This window comes from Podarcis cretensis (assembly GCF_951804945.1).
Source record: "Podarcis cretensis genome assembly, chromosome: 2".
Taxonomy (NCBI): domain Eukaryota; kingdom Metazoa; phylum Chordata; class Lepidosauria; order Squamata; family Lacertidae; genus Podarcis; species Podarcis cretensis.
Genome location: NC_137171.1, coordinates 50,550,006 through 50,573,484, shown reverse-complemented (window position 1 = coordinate 50,573,484; position 23,479 = coordinate 50,550,006). Strand labels below are relative to the sequence as shown.

Here is a 23,479-nt window from a genome sequence, read left to right as displayed (position 1 = left end):
AGACGTGAAAAAGCTGTTACAATCTGAACTCTCCTTTTGTTTAATTTTTGATTGGGACACAGTTTGCTATAGCCCTTGGCTTTCAGTTATGGAAAAAAACTTTCCATGGCAACACCATTACCATATATAATTCCTATGGCAAAATAATATGAATCCCAGCAGGTAAGTCTGTGAGCTGCCAAAACCTGACCTCCCATGCTATTCTTTTGTCCCCTTTCGGCCCAATGGTGATTCTGAACCCCTCCAGATATTGTTGGGCTCCAACTTCCATCAGCACCAGCCAGCATGGCCGAAGGAACATAGGAAGCTGCATGAGACCATTGCTCGATTTAGCTTGGTATTGTCTACATTGATGGACAGATGCTCTCTGACCTTTCAGGAAGCGGCCTGTCGCCAGGAGACACTTGAGGTTGAACCTGGGACCTTTTTTGCATGTGCAGCAGGTGGTCTTCCATTGAGCTACAGGCCAGGAAAGTCTGGAAGACCGCAGATCCCCCAACCCATTTTAGGCTGTAGCCTAAAGTAAAGAGCCCCTTGTTGCGGGCATCTGTCTGTCTCAAAAGCAGTGCTATAGCTATGGGGGTGGCTAGCTCGCTCCCCCCCCCCCATGAAGCATCCATTGAGGCTCCTGGGTGAAATAAAACCTAGTTTCGCCCTTCTCAAAAGACAATGGAGTGCACCTCTGGGGGTGAAATCAAACCGCTGCGTTAGCAGCAGCAAAGTGAGCTTCCTGGGGCACAAGCCTGGGCAGTGTGTATGGAGGTCCCCGGCTGCCCAGGCGACCAGACTTCCCTCTTGGCCTCACTGGTGTGGTCCAAAGGAAAGCAGAGCAATACGCTTGGCACCAGGCGTTGCTGGAAGGAGACGTACAAGCTGCCATCCAACCACTTTAGGGACTCCACTCCGGATTTGTGTTGGGTTTACTCCTTAGTCCTTCCTTGTCCTGAAGGTTCCCCATTACTTTGGGGGTACACTTGCAGGGCTTTCTCTGGGCTCGCTGTACCGCGCTGCTGAGAGAAGCCGCCCCTCCTGCTGCCTGTCCTCCGCCTCTGCAGCCAATTAAAGCTCAGGCCTGGGACCGAGAAGCAACTCCCGGCTGGAGGGACTCGGCGGCCAGGTGTCTGCGGTGGACCGGAAAGCGCGCGCATTCCCACGCCGGCGGCCGCTCGGCAAGCCCGAGCCGAGAACAGCAGCACCTGTTGCCACGGACGGTTTGACCCGCGGCGTGCGGAGGAGGCAGAGGCGCTTCCACGAGACTCGGCTGCGCGGTCGCCCGCGTGCTTCCACGAGCGCGAAGGGAAACGCAGAAAACTCCGCGGAGTCCTTTCTTGCGCCGCAGGTGGGGCAGCTGCCTCGCTCCCCCCGCCCCCGCGGCGTGATATAAAGAGAAGAGAGGCTTTTTCCTTCCCTCCAGAGAGAGCGCTCGCTTGCTCGCTCAACACTGCAAGGTACCGTAGCCCAAGCCGGGGAAGCGCCTGGTTTCCCTCGTGGCCGAATTGCTTTGCGGCTCCCCACGGATTCTTCTTCCTCCGCCGTTTCCCCCTCTGGAGCGGAGGAGGGCGCCCGGCGGGGAGCCGGCTCTGATTGGCTGCCACTGACTGGCCCGGCGCAAAGCAGGCAGCGCGCTGCCTACCTAAGAAAGGCAGCTGGAGGGAAAGCGGGAGAAGCCGGCTGCCTCAGAGAGAGAGAGAGAGGAGAGGAGGCAGCCCGTGAAGGAGCTTGAAGGTCTGCTCGGCGCGGGCTTTCCTGTGGCTTCATCCCGGGACAGCAACTTCACTGAAGCGGCGGAGGGGCGCGCAAAGTGTTAGCAGGCAGCAGCCGCGGCGGCTGAGCGGCTTTGACTTCCCTCCGCGGCGCCGGATAGTGAGTGAAAGACGCGGGACGGAGCGAATGGTCGAGGCGGCGCGCTCCTTCCCCGCCGTGCGAGACGCCCGCCTCGCCTCTCCCCGGAGGAGACGACGGCGCGAAGAGCCGCCGCGGAGCAGATGCAGCCGGCCACGTGAGCAACGGGGCAGCTGGACCATGGTGGGGGCGTCCGGGCTGCTCTCTCTGCAATGGTGAGACCTCGCTCCTGCTGGGATGCCCGTGCGCGCGCGCGCGCGTCCCAGTCTCCCCAGTTGCTTTATTTCCGATCGCTGGTTTATTTTATCTCTGGACCTCTTTTCCAAAAAGGAAAGTAAGCCAGAGTTGCCTCTCCACCCCCCTCATGAGGACAGGTTCTGCCAGGCTGCCTAGGGATGATGAGGTATTCTCTATATGTTCAGAGGCACTCTTGCGTCTACTAATACCGGTTTGCCGGGCTGAAAACAATCCCCTATTGGCTTGCACGCTGCTGATAGGTTTCCCGGAAGTTGTTACGGAGAATCTATCTTTCGAAGGCATCTTCGTACACGCACTATCGGGTGGTTCTGGGTCGCCTGCCTCCAGATAGTGCCTGGAAGTAATTTGCTAGAGTAGAGGACTCTTAAAAAGAAGGCAGCCTTCCTGCTGGAAAATATGACAATACCTGGGAAGCAGCCCAACGTAAATAATCCGGATCAGAAGAAATATAACCTTGGTCTGAAAGAGGGTGTCAAAAACAAAAGTTTCCTGCCTGTCCAAATGCGTCCACCGAATTAATAGCTAGGTGATGCTAGAGAGTTTATACATTGTGCTAGAGGTAGGTAAAGGAAGATGGCAGAACTTTGAACTTTGCTTTATTATTGCTTTGTTTTGCTCCATAATTTCTTACCTGGTCAGAGAGGGAAGTTCTGTATTGGCAGCCCCCCCCCCCCGTGATGTAATAGATATCTTCTGAAGTAACGGTACATTAGAAAGGTTTTTTTTTTTCCTTCAAAAGGAATAATAAAATGCATGAGTATCAAAAGCAAAAGTTTCCTGCCAGTGGAAATGCATACTGACCAAGTAACTAGGTGATGTCGTAGTATCTACGGTGTGTGTTAGTTATGTAAAGAGGAACGTGAAAAAGAGGAACCCGAGGAAACGTTGAACTGTGTTTGATTAGTACTTTGCTTTGCTCTGTAATTACTTATAAGGAAGTTGTGTATTGGCAAGGGGCTGCCCCAGGTGATAATAGATAGCCTCTGATGTAAGTTAGAAACGTTTGCTTCACTACTACTGAATACTGGGCATGGTGCAAACAAATGGAGCGGAGGCAACAAAGCACAAGTATCCTTTAAGAGGTAGAAAGTGAGGGGAGGAGGTGTGCAGGAACAAAGCTGGGGTTGGGGTTGGGATGGTGAGTGTCCTGTATGCTTTTATGGTATTGAGATTCACAACATTGTGGAAGATGTTTCTTTTACTTAGCAGAACAGTGGATGGAAGAAAGAGCAGTGTATGTTAATGGAGAAGGGCTGCAGTTTCTTGGAGCTACCTAGGATTAAACAGCAGCAAAGTAAATAACTCATTGCAGTCAGTTTTGCCTTGCTGTTAAGCGCAGAAAAGTGTGTGTGTGTGTGTGTGTGTGTGAACATAATATATAGGGAGGGGGAGCCAGTTCATGAATGCGAGGAAAGACACACAAATGAACTGAACTTAAAAATTCAACATAGAACACATTGGATTCAATAATATGCTGTACCACACAGCGACGCAATAAGTAGTCTTAGGTTTCCATTTATTAAGGGAGCAACTTTACCACCCAGGATTTGAGAGCCATAGCTGTCATATTTTTCATGTTACAAGTATAGGATCATATCGCAAATGCAAATATGAATTTATGTAATTGAAATTGCTTTGCAATTTCAAATCATTTTCAGTAAAAAAATTATTTGCATTTTTTAAACATGTAGTTTTGTACCCTGTTATCTGTGAATATTGATATGGTCACATAAGTGAAGGGATTATTTTAAGGCCAGGTGCACACATCACATTCAAATGACTTGTTTTTCCACCATGCCATTATTGTAGGTGTCCAGCTGCACACATACACATTCAGTTACTAAATTTTTCAAGAACAATTTTTGTGTTTACTTGCACTCACTTTTTAAATTCTTTTTATTGATGCTTTCCTATAGTAATGACTCTGCTGACATGTAATGATCCTGTGCATGTCTACCCTGCAATAAGATCCACTGAATTCAATGGTCCTTTCTCATTAGTAAGTATAGGTTTGTCACCTAAGTGACGTTTTGATGATGCTTGGACAAGTGAAACAGCTTTTTTATCTACTGAACTGCCAATCAGCAGTAGAGAAAAGTGGAATTGGAAGAACATTTCTGGATATGTGCCAGGAAGGAATTTTCTGCTGAGCTCTGTTTCAACTGGTATATTTCTGTGGATTGGTAGATGCTTGAAGGCTTAAGCATTTCTTATGTATAACAATTTCATTTTCTTTGGCTGCTGCTAATGATGAGTAGATCTCTCCTGAATTTCCAGACTTGCATATCTAAGAGCAAGGTGTCACACCCTTTCCTCAAACTACTTGCAGCTTAATACTCAAATCAGCACATAGTTAGATCATAGGACTTTAGCTGCTGTTTTATCTGACTTGTCGGCTCCTTTAAGTAGCTGCTGAATTAATATAAAACACTGTTCCTTCACTGCATAGGATTTTCCTATGACTCAAGGGGTATACTCAGTTGTTCTTTTAACTTGCTGGCAAGAACACTTGCTTCCCTCAAGGTTTGCGTATCTGAAGAATTTCTTGAAAATTTCAAAAGTTGTACAGTTTTCCCCACATGCCATAATTAAGCAATCAGATGCAAATGTGATAAATAAACAAACCTCTGTAGTTACGTCATTATTGATTCCATTTTATAGACTGGGATCACTGAAGCTCAGAGTAATTTAACTGAGGCTATCTTCTGAACTTGTGGCTGAATGGAGAGGTTTGAACTCAGAACCCATGGTTTCCAAGTCAGTGCACCAATGACCAATGTACACTGATGCAAAGAGTCAAATAAAAAAATAGGCTGACTTTTTGTGATCGCATGGGATGTCCAATTGGTGGGAGAAAAGACAAGGGAGACACAAAGAGATGAACCTAGTACAAAGATAAACACCATGGTGGCTTGCAGTGGATCAACAAGGAGTATCTGTTGTCACAATTTTGTGAGGACACTTACACTTCTTCAGGTTGGGGCAGTTATTGCAGTAATGCCTCTGCTTGTTTGATGTTTTTTTCGGTGAAAACTAACTGCAGAGAAAGTCAACTTAAAAGTGACACTAGTTTACTTTGCTATTAGCTCATATTCAGTGTGGACAATACTAAGCTAGAAAAACCAGTAGCCTGACTTAAAATAAGGCAGCTTCCTGTGGCACTTCCTAGGCACATGAGTAGTTAACAGAGAACACTCTGTGAATGCTGCCTGTCTGTAGACTGAGCAGTGAAAGTGTATTCTGCTAATGGATCTTTCATTAGAGTTTGAATTATTGGAGCACTGGGAGAAAAAATCTGGAAAGTCTTAATTGTATCTTTCTTCGGAGGCATCTTAAATAATCCTCCTGCAATGCAACGAGATAGAACTCGGAGTCACTGAAAAAAATCGAATGCCTGAGTGTTGCAGCTGCTGTTCTGTAGCCATCATTAGATAAACCCCTCCTCATTTCTTTAGACCTTGGTACCCAAACTAGGTCCACTGTAAAGGTAGAAGAAACCGGCTTAGAGCATATGATGCCACTTGCTTTAGAAACAAAGTTATTTAAAGCACTCTACGTCCTCTGGTTTGTGAGTGAGCCGGAGAGGGCTGTATCCCATCTTCTGTGTTACTGTTACTGTTATTTATTACCCACCTTTCACCCTAAGGTTACAAATTTAAAACACAAAATTTAAAAGAATTTAAAATAGCTAACAGCAGTATAGGTACTTAGTGCTTCATATGTGGAATCGCCAATAAAACTGCGTGTGTTTGTGTGTTTGTTCAGAAGTAGCAGCTTCACCTTCTGTTTACCTGAATACTTATTGCTTTCTTTCACCTCCTGTGTTCACTGCTGGAAATTTCTGCCGGTTATCCATAAGGCAAAGGTGCGGCTCACCATTTGGCAATGGCTGGGATAACAGTGACTCTTGCTCCTTGGGAAACATGGAGGCCGTTTTCCTTGGTAAGGTTCCTGGGGCAGATGGAAAGGCTCCAAAGCTCCTTCATAGAATTGGCTGTAGTTGCATCTTTGATGGGAAAGCTTGGAGTTAGTCTCTAATATAAAGCTTTGCATTCTGCAGGAAGCTGTGAAATACCAAGGGACAAGACGGGAGTACAAATTGTAAAACATCTTAGTGCTGGAACTAGGCAGCTGTTGGCTAATATTATACACACCATTTTTCAAGGTGAAAATACCAGGTAGAGATATCATCTCTTTCACACACCCTTGGTGTTCTCTCCTGAAAGGAAAATCATGCTGTTTGTGCATTCTCTCTCTCTCTCTTGCAGGATAGTCTTATAGTGAGATTGTTGCCATGACGTTTGGTCGAAAAAGGGAAGCAATTTTTTAAATGTTTTACTGGGTGTTGGAATAAATACTTGTTTACATTGTAATTTCTTTATGGAGTCTTCAGTGTGTGAATGTTTGTGTGCATACACAATATAAATCCTGGTTTTCATAACTTTATGAAATAACTGTACTACTGGGAATAGGAGTTTCCCCTTTCCTTTCAATTTCAAATGTACTTATTATTTCTGAGCTTTACATACATTTTTTTTCCAGGTTGTTGTTGTTGTTGGTGGAAATAGGGCTTTTTCTGTGGGATTTTTTTTTGGGGGGGGGATGGAAATGCTTCCTTGCAAGACTTACACTATGCCACCTGAACTTCCCTAAAGTGTTCCCCCTCCTCCCCTACTTGAATAATGGTTGCTTGCTTGCTCATTTATGGATTTGCAAGCTGTGGCTGAAATCCCTTACCTTGACCATGATTTTATTGAATGGCCTTGGGCAAGTCACTACTGGTAGCCAAACCTACCTTACATACTTACTATGGAGCTAAAATGCCCCCCTCCTTTTTAGGAAAAGCAGGAGGGGGATAAAAATTTTAGAAAACAAAACCACACTCTTGCTTTCCCTCTTTATATTGCATTTTATGGTGATTTGTCGCTGGTTTTAGACTCCAGAGTTAGGGAGGAATTCTTAAAAGTCTCTAGGTTGCTGGGTGCCTGTTGGTTAAAAAAAAACCCTGATTCTGGTAGAAAGCCTGATTAAAGCAGATTTTATTTTAGTTTCACAGTAACTTGGTGAAGGGAAACTCATCATATGGAATTATACCTAGTTTTATTTTGGAAGCCACTAATGGAAATAATTATATTCAAGAACATGTTTGTGGATCAGCAACAAGATACAGTATAACAATTTTACATTTGTGGGGGGAGAAAATAATGGAAACTGCCAGAACTACATTTTTTGTCCATTCTAGAAGACACTTTGTAACCTGGGATAGACCCAGGATTTATGTGTGTGTGATAGAAGATAGAGGATAGAGCCTCAGTTTGTTAAGTCTTTTTTATTAGGGGGGCAGCTGCCCTCCCTGCCCCCCTTGGCTACACCCATGGAAAGACCCCTTGGGGAAGGAAGAGGGGGAAACTGGATTAGATTGCTTTTCCCCCAAAGCAGCTGGTTCTGATTTGTTCACGTTATGCAATTCTATTAGCCTTATTGTTAAACCAAATAATTTCATTTTAAAAGAGAAAATAGCCCTAAATGAATAAAAGTGGTTGCAGACACACGAGTAACAGTGGGAGACGCATCCACTAATGTACACCGAAAAGCAAATTAATTTGAAAGAAGACAAATTAGGCTAAGCCAGTTTTATATAATTAGGTGAACAATTATTGAAAATAATGGAAAATGTAATCAGCACTCAGCTTGCACTGTGATTAGGTGTTGAGGTAAGGAGGGGATGTCTATTAAACAGTTCAGCACCGCAGAATCTTAATGTGTGCCACAATGTTTCTGGTGCATATTTGAAGCATGCAACAAAATTCATCGCATTACTAGGAGACAAGTTGGGCTTACTCCTGGGACAGTGAGTTTAAGATTTATAGTCTTAAAACATGGAGGGGTGGGGGTAGGGAAATTAAACTCCTAGGTACTAGCCTCAGGGTTGTTTTTTTAAAAAAGTGCTGGCCCTCAATAGATATATTTCAGATTCCAGGTGTGGGGCTTATTTCACCCATGCTGAAACTCTAAACTAAGCCACACATGGGTCAAGAGATCGATCAAACAGTTAGCTTATATCTCTTCTTTGCTAGTTAAAACCTTGTGGTACAAACTGGCCTGGACCCTGCACTTTTTATCAGAGGCGCTTTTGTATGTTTTCTCTGCTCCCAGCAAGGTTCAGAGGGTGGCAACAAAAGAATGGGCCTTTTCTGTGGTGGCTCCTCGATTGCTGAATACTGTCCCCAGAAAGGATCACCTGGCACCATTATTACATGTCTTTAGATGCCAGGTAAGAAATTCCTCTTTACCCAGGCCTATGGCTATTACAGTCTATGGACTGTAAAAGTGTGGACAGTTTTTATGATTATTTTACTATTGGACTGTCTGCCAGTATGCTTTTGGCTAAGTTTTTATCATTGGACTTTTGCAGTAGTTGGGAGTGGACAATAGCAGAATTTGCCATGACAATGTCATGGCACCAGGAGAGTGTTGATACTTGGCCCCCAAAAAGCTTTAACCTGCTCTCAGGTGTGTGGTGTTAACTCTTGCTCTCAACACCCCCTCCCCCTCGGTCAAGGGCCCCAGTAACCTAGCAGAGACTGCATGGTGCCTATATGTGGGCTGCACTTTGATATGCCCCCTCGAAGCAGCATAAATATAATGTTTCAGCTGGTAGGAACAAAGCTGTGACTCTTGTATAACTATCAGTCATGCTATAGCAGTGATGGGGAACCTCTGGCCTTATACTACAACCACCACCATTCCTGAATGTTGGCCTTGTTGGTGGGTGCTTTTGGGGAGTCCAGTGGTACCTCAGGTTACAAACACCTCGGGTTACAAACACTTCAGGTTACAGACTCCGTCAACCCAGAAGTAGTACCTCAGTTTAAGAACTTTGCCCCAGGATGAGAACAGAAATTGCGTGGCGGCGGCGGGAAGCCCCATTAGTTAAAGTGGTACCTCAGGTTAAGAATGGTTTCAGGTTAAGAAAGGACCTCTGGAACGAATCAAGTTTGTAACCAGAGGTACCACTTATCTGGAGGGCCTCAGGTTTTCCATCACTCTGCTGTAGCAACAGCTACAGAAAGAGCTGGAATTTATACGCGCTTCTGCAAATCAACAGGATGAATAATTCATGCTTGGGTTGTTTTGGATGGGTTTCAGAATTTGACAAATGCGTAGGGGATAAGGCGATTGATGGCCACTAGCCATGATGGCTGTTCTGCCTCTCCACTGTTGGAGGTGGAACGCCTCTGAATGCCAGCTGCTGGGAACCACAAGTGAGGAGGTTGCCGCTGTGCTTGGGCCCTGCCCACAGGCTTAACCACTATGAGAACAGTGTTGGTCTAGATGGGCTACTGGGCTGATCCAGCAGGGCTCTTCTTTCGTTTTATGCAAGTCCACCCTGAGCAAGGAGCAAGAAAGTATATTTTCTCATGCTAGCTGCTGCAGCAGTGTCCATTCATTTGCATTACAGAGTTCACTCCTATTAGCTTTCATGTTTCATGATGGCTGGCCCAGTTAAATTCTGAATGGAAATAGGTTTGATGTACTTAAATTTGTGTGTGTAAGAGAAGGCCTTCTGTTTTTATTCAGAGCTGCCTTTCTGCCTCAATGTAATTTGGTCCTTGGAGTGCAGGATGGAGATGAACCTGATGTACTGCATTATTCCTGGAGGTGAAGAATCCTAACTCCTGCCATTGAAGTCCCTGCTCCACCATTGGCAGGTTCTTACTGGCCATGTACATACAATCCTGAGTTGTTACTAGGAATGAGGGACAGATTTGATTCAGGAGAGGGACAGTGACTGGAAAGAAGTCAGGAAAGAGAGAGATGGAGGAGAAGGGCAGGAAGGAGAGAAAGTGAAGGATGGAGAGGGAAGAATGAGGATTGAAAAGATAAAAAGGAAGGGTGAGATGGAGGCAACAAGGAAGTGAATGGAGCTAAGGGGCTAAGGAAGAGACATGGGAAGTAAACCTGACAAGGCATGGATGGATGAAAATAAAGAGATGAAGAACAGAGGGAAATTGAGGAGGAGTGTGTTGTGCTCTGGCAACCCCAGAAATCCTTCTCATGTGGCCTGCCCTACTGCTGCTGCAGGGTCTGTTGCAGGTAAACCATAATGATCAGTATTACCATTACCACCATCAATATAGCCTCAGTGAATATAAATAAAGCTTTAATATTCACTGTGGGATAAACTCCCTCCCTACTTTTTAGGTCCCTTCCCCTACTTTTAGGCTGGTGATGGGCCTGATATAGGTTGCAGTCCTAATCCCAGTTACCTTGGAGTAAGCCTGTTGAATTCAGTGGAATTTACTTTTGAGTAGACGTGATTAGGATTATATCCTTAATTATTTATACAGGATATAAGTCACATATGTTCTTTTGCAGATATGCAACTGAAGCTGGATATGCGACTTGCGCAGTATTGCAGTTAGATCTATAACAGGCTTCCTCAACCTCAGCCTTCCAGATGTTCTTGGCCTACAACTCCCATGATCCCTAGCTAGAATGACCAGTGGTCAGGGATGATGGGAATTGTAGTCTCTAAACATCTGGAGGGCCGAGGTTGAGGAAGCCTGATCTATAAGCAAGCAACAACATTAAACTCATGTTTTCAAGTCAAAGCCCAGGATTGTTCCTATGTCTCTAAGTAAAAAAACAAAATAAAAGCACTAATGTTGTGCGAAAAGGAGACTGAAGCTGCAAGGGCTATATGCCTGGAAATGTTTGCATGTTCAGCCTTTTTCTTGGACAGCAAATTGCATTGACATTTGGGGAGAAGGTTTATTGAGCAGGCATTATAATGATCAGTCCTTGGCTTGCTTCATGCAGTAGCATGAAACAGCCCAGTTAGATTTCATATGGATTCGATAAATGTTAAATGTTAGAGTAAATGCTTATTGAAGTGTCCTGAATCAAAAGCTGTTTTTACTGCCGCGGTGGTTCTTGTCATAAAAACCTTAAGGGGGTTCTGACGCATGTGGTTTCATGATACCGCAAGAATGGGGTTTTCTGGTAGTTGCTTGTGTCTTGATAGTGCCATTATTTTCTGTTCCTTTCTTTTGGCTTTGCACAAATTGGAATCTATGATACAACATCTGTAACAAAAAGATATTCTGTAGAGCTTGCTAAATCTAGTTTAAATTGTCCTAAATTCTTTGGTTATGGGAGCAGGGTGAGCATGTGAGGCTAGGTGGATTTTGAATCAAATGCTCAGTGAGCATTTCAAGTATAACCAAGACTAATCACATAATTAAATATTTAACTTTCCCCTCAAAGACAGAATCTCTTTGAGCACTGAGAAAGTTCATGTACATGTGTGAAAGAATGGTAATTCCTGCACTTTGTGTTTTGTTCAGTTGTTATAAAATGGTTGCTTTTGGGAACCTTTGGGTCCACAGATGTTATACTACAGCTCCCATCCTCTCTGCTAATTGGCTCTGCTGGCTGGGGGGGGGGGGTTGATGATGGTTTTAGTCTAGCATCATCTGGACGGCCACAAATCCCCCCCATACCTGTTTTAGAAGCTCTCCTGAAGAAGAGGGACTGGGAGAGATCATAAAAGCTTAAAGGTGCAAAGTTCTGCATGGAAGGGTGAAAAGTCTTTCCAGGAATGTTTGGCTTGCATACAACATGGACAGAGGTTCATTCTAGGTACCTTGCAGCTAAGGGGAGATAACAATTTAACATGTACCCACCCATTCTAATTGGCTAAACAGTTCAGAGGGGAACTGAAAATTATAGGGCCCCTGTCGTGACTCTGTGTTAAGAGTAAGTCACCTGGATTGCATTATTCCATTATAATGAGAAACTGAGGTTTCAACAGACAGACCTGAAACTTGGCAGTGTAGGAGAGGTGAACATGCTCCATGCTGTATTTGGGATGTAAAAAAGAAAAGAAAAAAAGACTTGCTTTGGAAGAGTTAAAGGTGTGGTGAGCAACTTCAGGAAGCTGACAGATGTTGTGTGCTTTTATTCAATGGCTTCGGGGTGTTTCAGAGAGAAATGATTTGTTTTTGTTGGCTTATGGGGAGTAATCCAGTATGTGCCATTACATGAGTTCTGTAACATGCTTGTAGTTTTTTTTTTTTTTTAATAAAAACTACAGTCGGGGTTAGTATTGATTTTAAAGCTGCAGTCTCAGCAGTATTTTTCTCCTGAAACAGGTTTGTTTTGTTGTTTTTTAATGGGATTTATGCAATATATCATTCTAAGCATTTACAATATAGTAGAGGAAAACCACTCATATCCCATGAGGATAATCTTTCACATTCTGCATACGCATGCAGTCCATACTCTGGGGCCAACACTATACCTATAAATGCTACTGTTAACTATAAAGTATTAGGTTCTTAACACTGATGCATTTTCATTATTGCTGCTAGCCAGTGGCATGTGATCATTGGACTAGGGAGACTAGGTTAGTCCCCTAAATGTTCCCTTGGCACCTCCATCTCAAAGCCTGGGAACTTTCTGCCTGGCTTAGTGAGAGATATGTGATTCTCACACATGTGACACCAATATGTCACAACGTCCCGTCTCCCCCATTGCTCTCACAAGCTAGCACCTCGGGCCCTATCTGTTCCCCTATGAAAAATTTCACTGAACATTGCTGCTGCTAGGGTATATCAGTGATATCAAAGGTGAGAAGTGTATCAATCACCCAAAACCATAGTCCTTTAATCCTGCAGAAGTCACAGCTTCTGTCTGAGCAGCAGCTGTATTTTCTGTGGAGAAATGTACAGAAGTCATCTGAATCTGTGGAAAGTTCTTCATTCCTAAAACCTTTGTTTCACTAATGTGAAGCATTTGTCAGGCACCATCCCACTCATGTGAAATTCTTTGACATTTTATTATCTCAAGGGATTAAAAATGAACAGCAAATGACCTGTAATTGATGTAAGTGTAGTGCCATGAAGATTGAGATGTGATAATGAGCCAGGATATGCTCCTAGATTCTGCTCCTGGAAGCCAAATCTAGAAGACTGTTGTCTGCCCAGAAGAGAGAACTTTAAGAGTGGTGGCTGGATATTTGCAATGTGACATTAATCAGGCTTATTAAGGGAGATGGAATAGTCAGAAAACGTTTATTTCCCATCTTTTCCATGACCTTTGTGTTTGCTGTCTAGACCTGCATTATATATAGAAGGGAAAGCAAAGTAGGGAGATGACTTTCTGATACTGAACGAGTCACATAAATTATATGACCTCATACTTGAATGAGGTAGTTCCTCTTACTTGGTGGGTAACACACCTGGTGGCAAAACAGATCAATGGCCAACAACATGTGCTAAGTCCTAGAGTCTCTTGACTGTTTATGGCAACATTTGCACTACATTTAGAACCATATTCATTTGCTCAGGTTTTAAAAAATGTTTGAAATCGGCATTGAAGGAAAATTATGTGTGTCTTCTTCAGCTTTTGCAAAAGCAATAGCTTGGCAATTCTTTTTGTTAAAGATCTTTGGACCAAGTGGAACCTGGAAGAATATGGTTTTAAGCATGATTGGACAGAAGCTGCACTAGAGCACAGTTCCCATGTGGCCTAAGTGATGCTGCACCATAACATCTCTACTGTACCTATCTTAGAACTATATGCTCAGCCTTGAAGTTAATGAATACATGCAAGGATGCCTGAACATTCCAGTACAGCTTGAGCATCCTTTGACTTTCAGAGGCTTTGTTTTCTGTGTGGATGCCCCTAATGGCTGGGCACTGCTTGCTCAATCCCCCCCCCCCATTTTTTTGCTTGACATTTTATAAGGTCTCAATAGATAGAGAATCACAGATTGCTCAGGTTTTGCAGCTGATTGGAGGCAAATAACCAATTAAATCCTAGGTAAGAATAGCTTCGCAGCACAGCTGCTTGATGCTGTTCTGGTGCCCTCTGGCTACATGCTGTGCACACAGTTAGACAAAGGGAACATTGAGAAGAGCAATAAACTAATTTCAAGTTGGTGCCAGTATTTAACTGCTTGTGCACTATAGTGGGAGAGAAGAAAGCCAGCTGACAGGAAGCACATTGCTGCAGCAAATACCAGCTTTGGTCCTTTATTCATCAGCCTTCAGTGACTGTACTAAATTCCTTACACCATCCTGCTGAAGTTCATGCATAAGCAGCACTTTGCTAGATGATACCCCTAAGCAAGGTAGGTAATTTGCATCGCGTTCGTACAGGCTTAGGACGTTCAACTCTATCTTGCGTTCCTCTGGGACACACTAAGCAAATTCATTTTATTTTTACTAGTGCTGTAGGAAATATACTTGCATATTCTAAAAAGAGGGGGTTTTGTGTGGTTTTTAGTGTCACTGAGAATTTCATCTTAATAGGATCAAAAATCTAATTTGACATCTTGATGCTTTCCGTTTAGTCTCTCCAGTCAGTTAAATTTTCATGACATGACTGTGTTTTTCCATTAAGACAATTTTCAATCACTTAAATGTTAAGATACATTATTTTGAGAATTTTCACATGAATTCCAGTTTTGAAACAGTATTTTGGGATATATCAAAAACACAGGTGCTAAATGGGTGAACTAATGTTCATCTTGCCCTTGGATCTAGTCCTGGGGTAGCACTTGCATTGAAATTTGGTTAGTTGTTGGCATTCCCATGTGGTCACCAATGTTGATGCATGGAGTGCTGGTGACATAGTGTATTTTGGCATATTCTGGTGCAGGGTTGGGGTACCTTGGGACTCTCCCCAGGCCATAACCCTCACTGGAGTGTTTATGCCTGACTGTAACACATCAATGAACTGTGATAATAGCTTTTGCTTGCCTGGATGGAGAAATATGCATAATACAGAGACTTGGTTCCTTTAGTGGGATTTCCTACTGTGTGCACATGTCATCTGTGCTGAAGGAACTGCACAGGCTGTTGGCTAGCTACTGGACCAAGTTTAATGTGCTAGTTCTGGTCTATGAAGCCACCAGGATATCAGAGGGCCTGCCTTCTCCTGTATTGACTGCTTAGGTATGGTCTGTAGATAAGGCCCTCTTGTCTGTACCACAACCTACAGCTCACTGGATGAGGGTCCAGAAGAGGGCCTTCTCCATTGTGGAGTGTTTTCCTTGTTGATACCAGATGGGCACTGACCATGGTTTTCTGTCATAAATTGAAGGCATACCTGTTACTTTAGAGTTTCCATGACTGTTGGTACTAGTCCCTAGTGTCATTAATTATCGTAATGTTTTTGCTGATGACTATAGATATTTGAAATTATTATTATTGAGCATTGCTGTATGAGATGTGCACTGCTTTGGTGTTTCCTTTATAGATGAAAAGTGGTATGGAGATATTTTAAATATAGTGGTATGTGATGAAACCTATTGATTCCTGTGCAGTTGTTGCTCCACTCCCTTTTGTTTCCTGAGCAAAATTAAAACTGGCATGTGGGCCCTGGCTGTCAACTCAGAAATGTGTGTCTGCACCTGAGAAAGGCTTGTCGCCCTTGGTCCAGTGGGACACAGCTGTTGAATAATAACCAGGGCAGACTGAGACATCCAGATTTAGGACAATGCTAGTCCTGAAGGAAGTAAACATTTATAGCGCCTCTGACTTAAGTTTGAGATGAAAACTGCTATGCCAGAGCAAAATCATTGGTTAACAAGGTAATCTTCTAGTCTATTGTCAGGTCTCACAGTATGGGGCAAGCTTGCTTCACTGTGTGTTTGTGTTTGTGTGTTTTGGGAGGTGGAGTAGAAACCACAATCTTTCATTACAGCAGCAGCAACAAAGCATGGTGGTAGATATAGTTAATGCATGTGAAGCGCTTTGAACAATTGAAAGTGCTATACAAATCATTATCTTGTTGTAATCCTTACAACCCTGTAAGGTGAGAAAATATTATCTCCCATATTATAGCTGGGGAGGGCTGAGAAGAGGGAAAGTGGTTTGCCCAAGTCCCCCTAGTGAATTCATGGTTGAGGTGAGTTTCAAACCAGGGCCTTCCTGACATGTCTCTTAGCCTCCCCACCTGGGAAACTGACATATTTTGAACAAATTGGTATTTTGAACAAATATGAAATAATTTCAGTTCAAATTCAAACTCAGCAAGGAATTACTGGATGAGATAGCTAAAAAATATCTCCATCAATACACCATGTTGGAATGTTTATCTGGTTTTAGACTTAGTTGCTTGTTATGTGTGTTATGATTTTATTACTTGAAAAAATGCTTTGAAAGCTTCTGCTGAAAAGCAGTCAATAAATTAAATCAATCATTTTTTAAGGTGTGCCCATTTTCCTTCCGATCACTTTTGTTAGTTGTTAAACTATAAGTGCAAAGTTGCTGAACTATTTCCCTGGTACCGTGAAACTGAGAAGGATATGGGAGTTCAATGTAATGTGTAGTTACCTCCAGCAGATACCTGTTCTCAGTACAAGATGTGTGGCTTTCTTAAAGAAGATATACTGCATGCTATTGACATTAATAGCAAAACAAAACTTGCTTTCCAATCCCGTATGTAGCTCAAAATACCCCAGGGTTGTTGTCAAATTGGATTTACTAGCATGTAATATATAAGCAGTCTTAAAAGGACAATGCCATCTTCTTAAGAATGCAGTTGCTTCATAGATTCATAAGGTATCAGGTGCCTTCAGGAAAACACAGTATCCATTTGTACTTCTGTCCTGATTGTTCATGGTTCATTCACTTTCATTGAGATAATATGTGCTAGAGGAAGAAAAAAATGGAAATGGGAAAGTGGAGAAGTCACCCTTGCTGTTGTGATGGACAAATCATCAAAACTGTTTTGTTGGGGAAAGTACTATATTAGAACTGAAGGTCTGGAAGGAGTACGTGCTTTGAAAAAACCTGTATCTTGGATAAAGTCGTCATAGCACATAGGATAGCTAAGATGTGAGGGAGAAAAGTAGGCTGGCGGTTGAATTAAGAGGGAATTAAGGGGTTGGTGTCCTGTCCAGAGAATGCAGTGTAATGAAATTACTGGTTGAGCAGAGGAGCATTGCCTGGATAGCCTGTATGTGTTGTCAGCTCCCACAGGTTCAGCACAGGTTGTGGAGAAGATTAATGCATTTTTAAATCAGGAATGGCATTTGGGTTGTGACTGAAGTGTGCTGAATGGTAGATGAATGGAGTACCTGGAAGTGTAGGTTGCTCAGTTTGGCTGGCAGGCGCAGACATCTTCATGCTCTCAGATGCAACTATTGCTGTTGTATAAGATGAACATCAGAACCTGGGACAGTGCATGGCTGCTAAAGCTACCTAGCAGGGTCTAGGTCAAAGCATAGTAATGAAATGTTGGTACAGCATTAATCAGAATCCAACAACATTGTTCTGAAGTATTGCCTACCATGGAAGAGAGCACCTTTTGGTGGCAGTGCTCTTGAATCTGAGGGATCCACTCTGTTGAGATTGGTAAGTCTTCTGTAGCTTCTGGGTCTATTCTGGCAGTGAATGAGCTAAAGTTGACTCTGTGGCAGAATCCTCTGTATCTGAGGATTTGGGGAATGGGATGGAGGAAGCATGTTCCCTTCATCATTTTTATATGCAGAACTCTCTTAAGGGGTTTGTTTTGGTGGCTGTTTTCCTAGATGTTCCAGGAAATGAAGGTCTCTCCCTTTAATGTTTTAGTTCACCAGTTTCTGAGGATTATTAATTCCTAGTATTTGGGCAGGTATAGTATCGGCAGTGTAGGCACCAACAGCATGGAACACCCCATGCTGCTGCATTTAAATTGTAGGATAGGTGAGAATTGGGTGGGCATGAAGGATGAAGAAATATTGTCTATGATGCATCACAATTAAGGGACACAAGGATAAGATACAATACTGGTTTAAGACAGTTATTGCACATTTCAATTTTCTTTGAGGGTTTTCCTTCACCAGAATAATTTTGCATAGCCCATGTTGAAATTACAGGCCTAACCATGAAACTCTGGGAATTGTAGTTCTGTGGTGGGACAACTCTCGGCACTCTTAACAAACCTTACTTCCCAGGATTCTTTGGAAGAAAGCAATGTCTATTTAAAGTGGTATGGTACTGCTTTAAATGTGTAGTGCAGAAGGGCTTCAGTTTCCCTGGGAACAAAGTATGTGTAACAGCAAGAGAGATCAATTGCTCTGAAAAAGCAAGAGGGGAAAATGACCAATAAGCATCTTTTAGTACTGGCTTTCTCAGTACGCAAATGTTCATAGAGGTTTCATAAGATTTTTGTTACACTTTTGATGTCCTGAATATACTGTTCATGTACCCAATAAGCCCTGAGGCATAAAGCATTCTTGTTGTGTTTGTGACCAAAAAATATGAACTGTTGTGTGCAGAAAGGCTATGACCCCTACAGCACAGATCTGCTGCATTTTCTCATGGTATCATTTCTCCTCTTCCTTCATCTCTGTTATGGCTTATGTTAAAAATTACCTTTCAGTGTCAACAGTCCTGTTTACATGTAATGAAATAAAACATCAGCAATTACTAGGGCCATAATTAAAACAAGAGACAAGGAAACAGACAGGAATCTGGAGTCTGTCTCTTTCCTTGAGCAAGCCCGTTTGCTTAACTTTGGGTTTTTACCTACACAGCATGCAAACATATGCAAGTATAATGATGTCATATTATTAAGGCCGGGGGGAGTTAGCCAGTAGATGAGTATATGGTCGGTAAAGATGAGTGCAAAATAAATGTTACCAAGCTTACTATTTATATCACTATTTTAACTCTTAAGCTGTTTAGAAAGAGGATCAAGGAAGAAATACTAATGGACACTTCAAGCAATTCCTAATATCCCCACATGGCACTTGCACAGTTATATATTGTAATGTAAATGTAATAGCAGTTGTGCCAAAAAGAGGTTAACCCTGTTCCTCCCCTGAGATTTACGTGGTAAGGTTGATGGTTCATATTGGGCAGTCTCTGAAGGGAAATTGGCTCGGGGTGGGGTATAGAGGATATGTGAATGCATTTTTTAATGTTATGAGTTCTAGATTCATGATATTTTATTTTTATTATTTTATTATATATTTATTTTTTATTATTAATGTATGGGGGTTCAGGGATGAGTAGTACCTCTGGTGGGGACACATCGTGCTCCTTCTGGGGTCCCCACCCTGCACTCAGCTCTCAGCTCTCAGCTGTGGCTCCTAGAAGCTGTCAGCATGCGACAGCGGCCACACCCCAGGAACGGCTTCAACTGGCTGGCTAAACCAGGTGTGGGTAGCTGATGGCTTTCAAACCCTCAGTGAGTTAGGGACTTCCCCCTGCATGTGAAAACAGACTCTGGTGGATTGAGCAGACAAGACCAATAGTGAGTCCAAAGGCCAAGAAGGCAGTTTCTGCATGTGTTGTGGAGGGAATTGAGAGGCAGATGAGGCTCATCAAACTGGAAGGTAGCCCATTTGGGAGAAAGAAAACTCTGATCCTAAACCTCTGCTGCCTTGCAGTTATACTCATTTGTGAAAGAGGCTTTTAAAAACTTTTTAAAAACAAGTTAACAAGCTTGTCATCAGATTGCTGATGTGAGAATGATCACTGGTCATTAGATTTAAGCAGTGCTGAAAGGCATGTGCAAAACAATGATTAGAATTACTGGTACATATCAAGTCACAGTATTTGTATTTATGGATTTAAAATCAGGTTGTTCACAGTTAAAATAATTGCTTGTGTATGACATTTCAGTGTTCATTGTTTGCAAAACCATACATTAAAAAAGATGAATGAAATAATAAAAATGTAATGATCTCAGGCAGGCAAACAAACCTCGATAAGAATTAATGACTCTCTGGCAGTTTTATGGTACAGTACCTTTATTTACAAAAACACATTGAGTGTGTGGCTTCTAGCTTGCTCCCAATGAAGGAGTTAGTCCATTGCACTCTGACCTTGTCCAGTCTCCGAGAACAGGGGCTGAGAGTTTGGACTTCCGCCTCCCCACTTCCACTAGACACAGACTTCATCCTCTGCCTGTCTGCTGGTTGCCTAGTAACCCTCTGACTGCCTCCTAACTCTCCCCCTGCTTGACAGCTATCTGTCTCTGTGACTTCTTTGTGAAGGGGAGCTTGACCCCCCTTCCCATCTCTATCAGCCAGCTTTCATATGCAGAGCCAGCCTCTTTCTCAATTTCTGAGTTCTGTTCACCTGCGCTCAGTTGAACTAAAAAAGAGCAGAAAATAACAAATAAAATAAGTGTATTTTTAAACTTGAATACACTAATTTAATTTTGTCCCAGAAGTTTATTGCATGACAATATTGAGTGGGTGTTATGAACCTCCCACTTCCTACATTTCCCACTTCCTAGGTTTGAATGTCTCCTGAATATCCAGTTAGACTAGTCTCCTCATATGATGTTAGTAAACCAACCAGCCTAATTAATTTAAAATTGAAGGAAGAATTGACACCTCCCCCCCCCAATGCTAATGACTGGAGGGAGAGTTCATGAAAGTTCCTGCACAACGTTATAGCTGAAACTAGATAAATAAAGATAACCACAATGGCCTTGTGTTACAAGCAGGCGGTAAACTGGAATGAAGAGTTTGAACTAGGAAGCAGTACAGATGGCTGTTTGGTTGACCTTCTATTTATTTGTCATAATATCTAAAGAATTAAAGTTAAACCATCAAAACTGTCAAAATAAGCAACATTATTCCATAGACCATTGTATTAAACTTTTCCATCTTCAGGGCATAACATTAGTTGTGTGACATTAGCACACTTGCGCTTCTGTTTGGTTCTACACGTTTGCTTTCATTTTATTTGAATCCTATTCAGCGTTGCCAAAGTGGTTCCAGGGCAGATCACAACAATAAAAGTATACAGTAACATCAGTTTGAAACTTTTAAAGCCAGCATGGCAATGCATAATTCACTTCAACACTTACTGTATCTTTTCCGTGTGTAACACGCCCCCATGTATAAGACAAGCACTATTTTTTGGGACTGCAAAAAAAAAAAAATTCCGAGGGAAATTGACCAAAGTTGTACAACTTTTGGGGGCGGGAGGTTGCCCAGAGTTGTTGAGCTTTTTTTGGGGGGGGGGTTCACCACCGCCAGTCGCTCTACAGACTGTAAAGGCAAATCGCCTGCCCCCCTGCTATCCATGTATAGGATGACCTGCAATTTTGGCCAATTCTTTCTTAAGAAAATATATCATCTTATACACTGAAAAATACTGTATTTCCCAAGACGATGCAAGTGGCTCTGGGTGGCTACATGCATCCCTCTCCATATGGATATAAGCTGGGTGTAATCATATTCCTTTGCATCCCCTTTTCACCATTATGTGCAGAAGTTGTATAGACACTTCTGAGTGGTATTTTAAGCAATGAGTGACTTCAGACAATTAATGCTTAAATAAGAAGTCTTATATCTCTGTTGTGAAGCCAAGTTACAATGGCAAGGTATTATCCTAAAGACCTATAAAATGGCTGGACAAAAAAAATCTGTGGGTCAAGGGATAACTGCTGTAAAATGCACCAGTAAATTAATAATGCATTGTGTTTTAATATGTATGGATTTAAACCTGAGGCATCCTACAAGCATTGGAAGTTGTACAAATTCTGCACTTGGGTTTTCATTCACATGCATAAATAGCTTTTCTTCCTTTTTGGCAAGAGGCCAGAAATGTACACACACAGAGATTACAGCTACACAAACACACAGCCCTCTGCTGAATTTATCATCCAACTCAGGGATGGGTAATATGTGGCTCTCTGAACAGAGGCTGCAGCTCAGGACTGAGTTGAGTTTGGTGATTTCTTACTGTTGTATTTTTTCCATGCCCTTGTTTTCCCTGCTAAAGAGCACTAAGAGGCTTCTGTATAGGAGTAACATTATGACTCTTAATGACCCCCCCATGTAGATTTCAGTGCTACTAATTTCAGCAGTTGCAAAAAGCTGCCTCCATCTCTTCTGCAGAATATGAAATTCAAAGTTAGTTTCTCTCTAGTTTAGCAACTAAGAACAACATAAATTGCCTTTTAGAGTATTTTGTCTGAAAATCGTGGGCTTTTTAAAGAAAGTGATTAAAAACAAACAAACCACAACAATTCCAGCTCTCAAAGAGTAGTATTAAAGCAGCAAGTATACATAGTTAATTATACTTAAGTCCAGGGTAACTTATTAGATTGTTTATATAATTTGTTCAGTGATGTACTTCTGCAATTGCTGACATCCGTTTCAGCAAACATGTAGACTTAGCTTGAGTGTTCTGTAAATGTCCTTGTGTATTACCTCAGTGATTTGAGTTCTTCTGATCTTTATTTAGTAATCTAACTGACTCAAATATTTTTGTTCCAGAATTATCAAAACAACTAGCCAACAGAAACACATGTTCAATGTCATTGCTATGGAATATGTCCAGTTTTTTTTTATTAAGCTGTGATGATATCATTGCTTTACATTGGATAAAATCATTAACACTGCATCAACATTTTTCTGCTCAAAAGTAATAGAATTAACCTTAAACATTTCCTTTGAACTGGAAGTTGTGTAAAAGTGCTTTGAGAAGCTGAGGTTTGTCTTAAAGTTTTGTACAGCAACAATATTCTAACTACACAGTGGTAGTGCTTCTGTTACGACCTTCCTTGGATTAGGCCATGACCACTTCTGGATCCAGATCCACTAGTTGAAGACCAGTGATATAGATAATATAGCTATTGAAAGATGGCAATGTTTTGTGTATTTCTGTATATATAGGCACTGGGTGACATATCCAGTTTGAAGTTCACATCGTGATAATTGTTTCATAAAATTTGAGCTAGCAATATATTGAGAATCACAATGTGTGTAAGGGTAAGGCAATATCTGGTTTTCAACATTGCGATAACTCACCAGCTAAACATTGCAATGTTATCACCAGTTAAAGCTAGCAAAATCACCAGCTAAACACTGCAATCTGCCACAATGTCTGAAATATAGATTTAACTATACAGACGTGAGCAGGACAATGTCCTGGCAACTGCTACTACTTACGGATCTAAAACAGATAAATAACAATATTATCAATCAACACACACTCAGTTTCATCAGCAGGCAAGCCAGAATGCATCCCAACAGGACTTTTGGTTTTGGGCTTGGCTACCAAATGGTGGTATTCAGGACAATCCAAAGTACGGTGATAAGCCATAGTGAATACAAATAATGTGGGACTGCCAGACTGCAAGCAGGCCTGCTAGGAGGCAGAAGCAGCAGTGGCAGAAAAAGTTTGCCATGAACCGTGGTATGTGTCGGCAGTAGCAGTGACAACCTGCAAGGCCTGGTGGTGGTGGCGGCGGCAGCACAATCAGCGGTGGCTTGCGAGTCCTCGTAGCAGCGACAGGAAGGGACAGAAAAAGCAGTGGTGGCCTGCAAGGTAGGTGATGGGAGCTGAGCTGAACTACAAGTACATACAATATACAAATCCAGCATAGATATACTTCTGGTAATCTTATTTCA

The 23,479-nt window shown here is 42.4% G+C and overlaps 1 protein-coding gene across 4 annotated transcripts in view; it reads left to right on the top strand.

Annotated features, from left to right (window-relative positions):
• Positions 1-1,404: 1,404 nt before the first annotated feature.
• The window catches only part of HTR4 (5-hydroxytryptamine receptor 4), a 165,339-nt gene continuing 143,264 nt past the window's right edge, over positions 1,405-23,479 (top strand). Inside the window, exon 1 of one of the 4 annotated variants that reach the window (XM_079964861.1) lies at positions 1,405-2,057. The gene's annotated coding sequence lies outside the window, so the exon portion shown is untranslated. The other 3 variants (XM_079964864.1, XM_079964862.1, XM_079964863.1) reach the window with 3 other exon arrangements.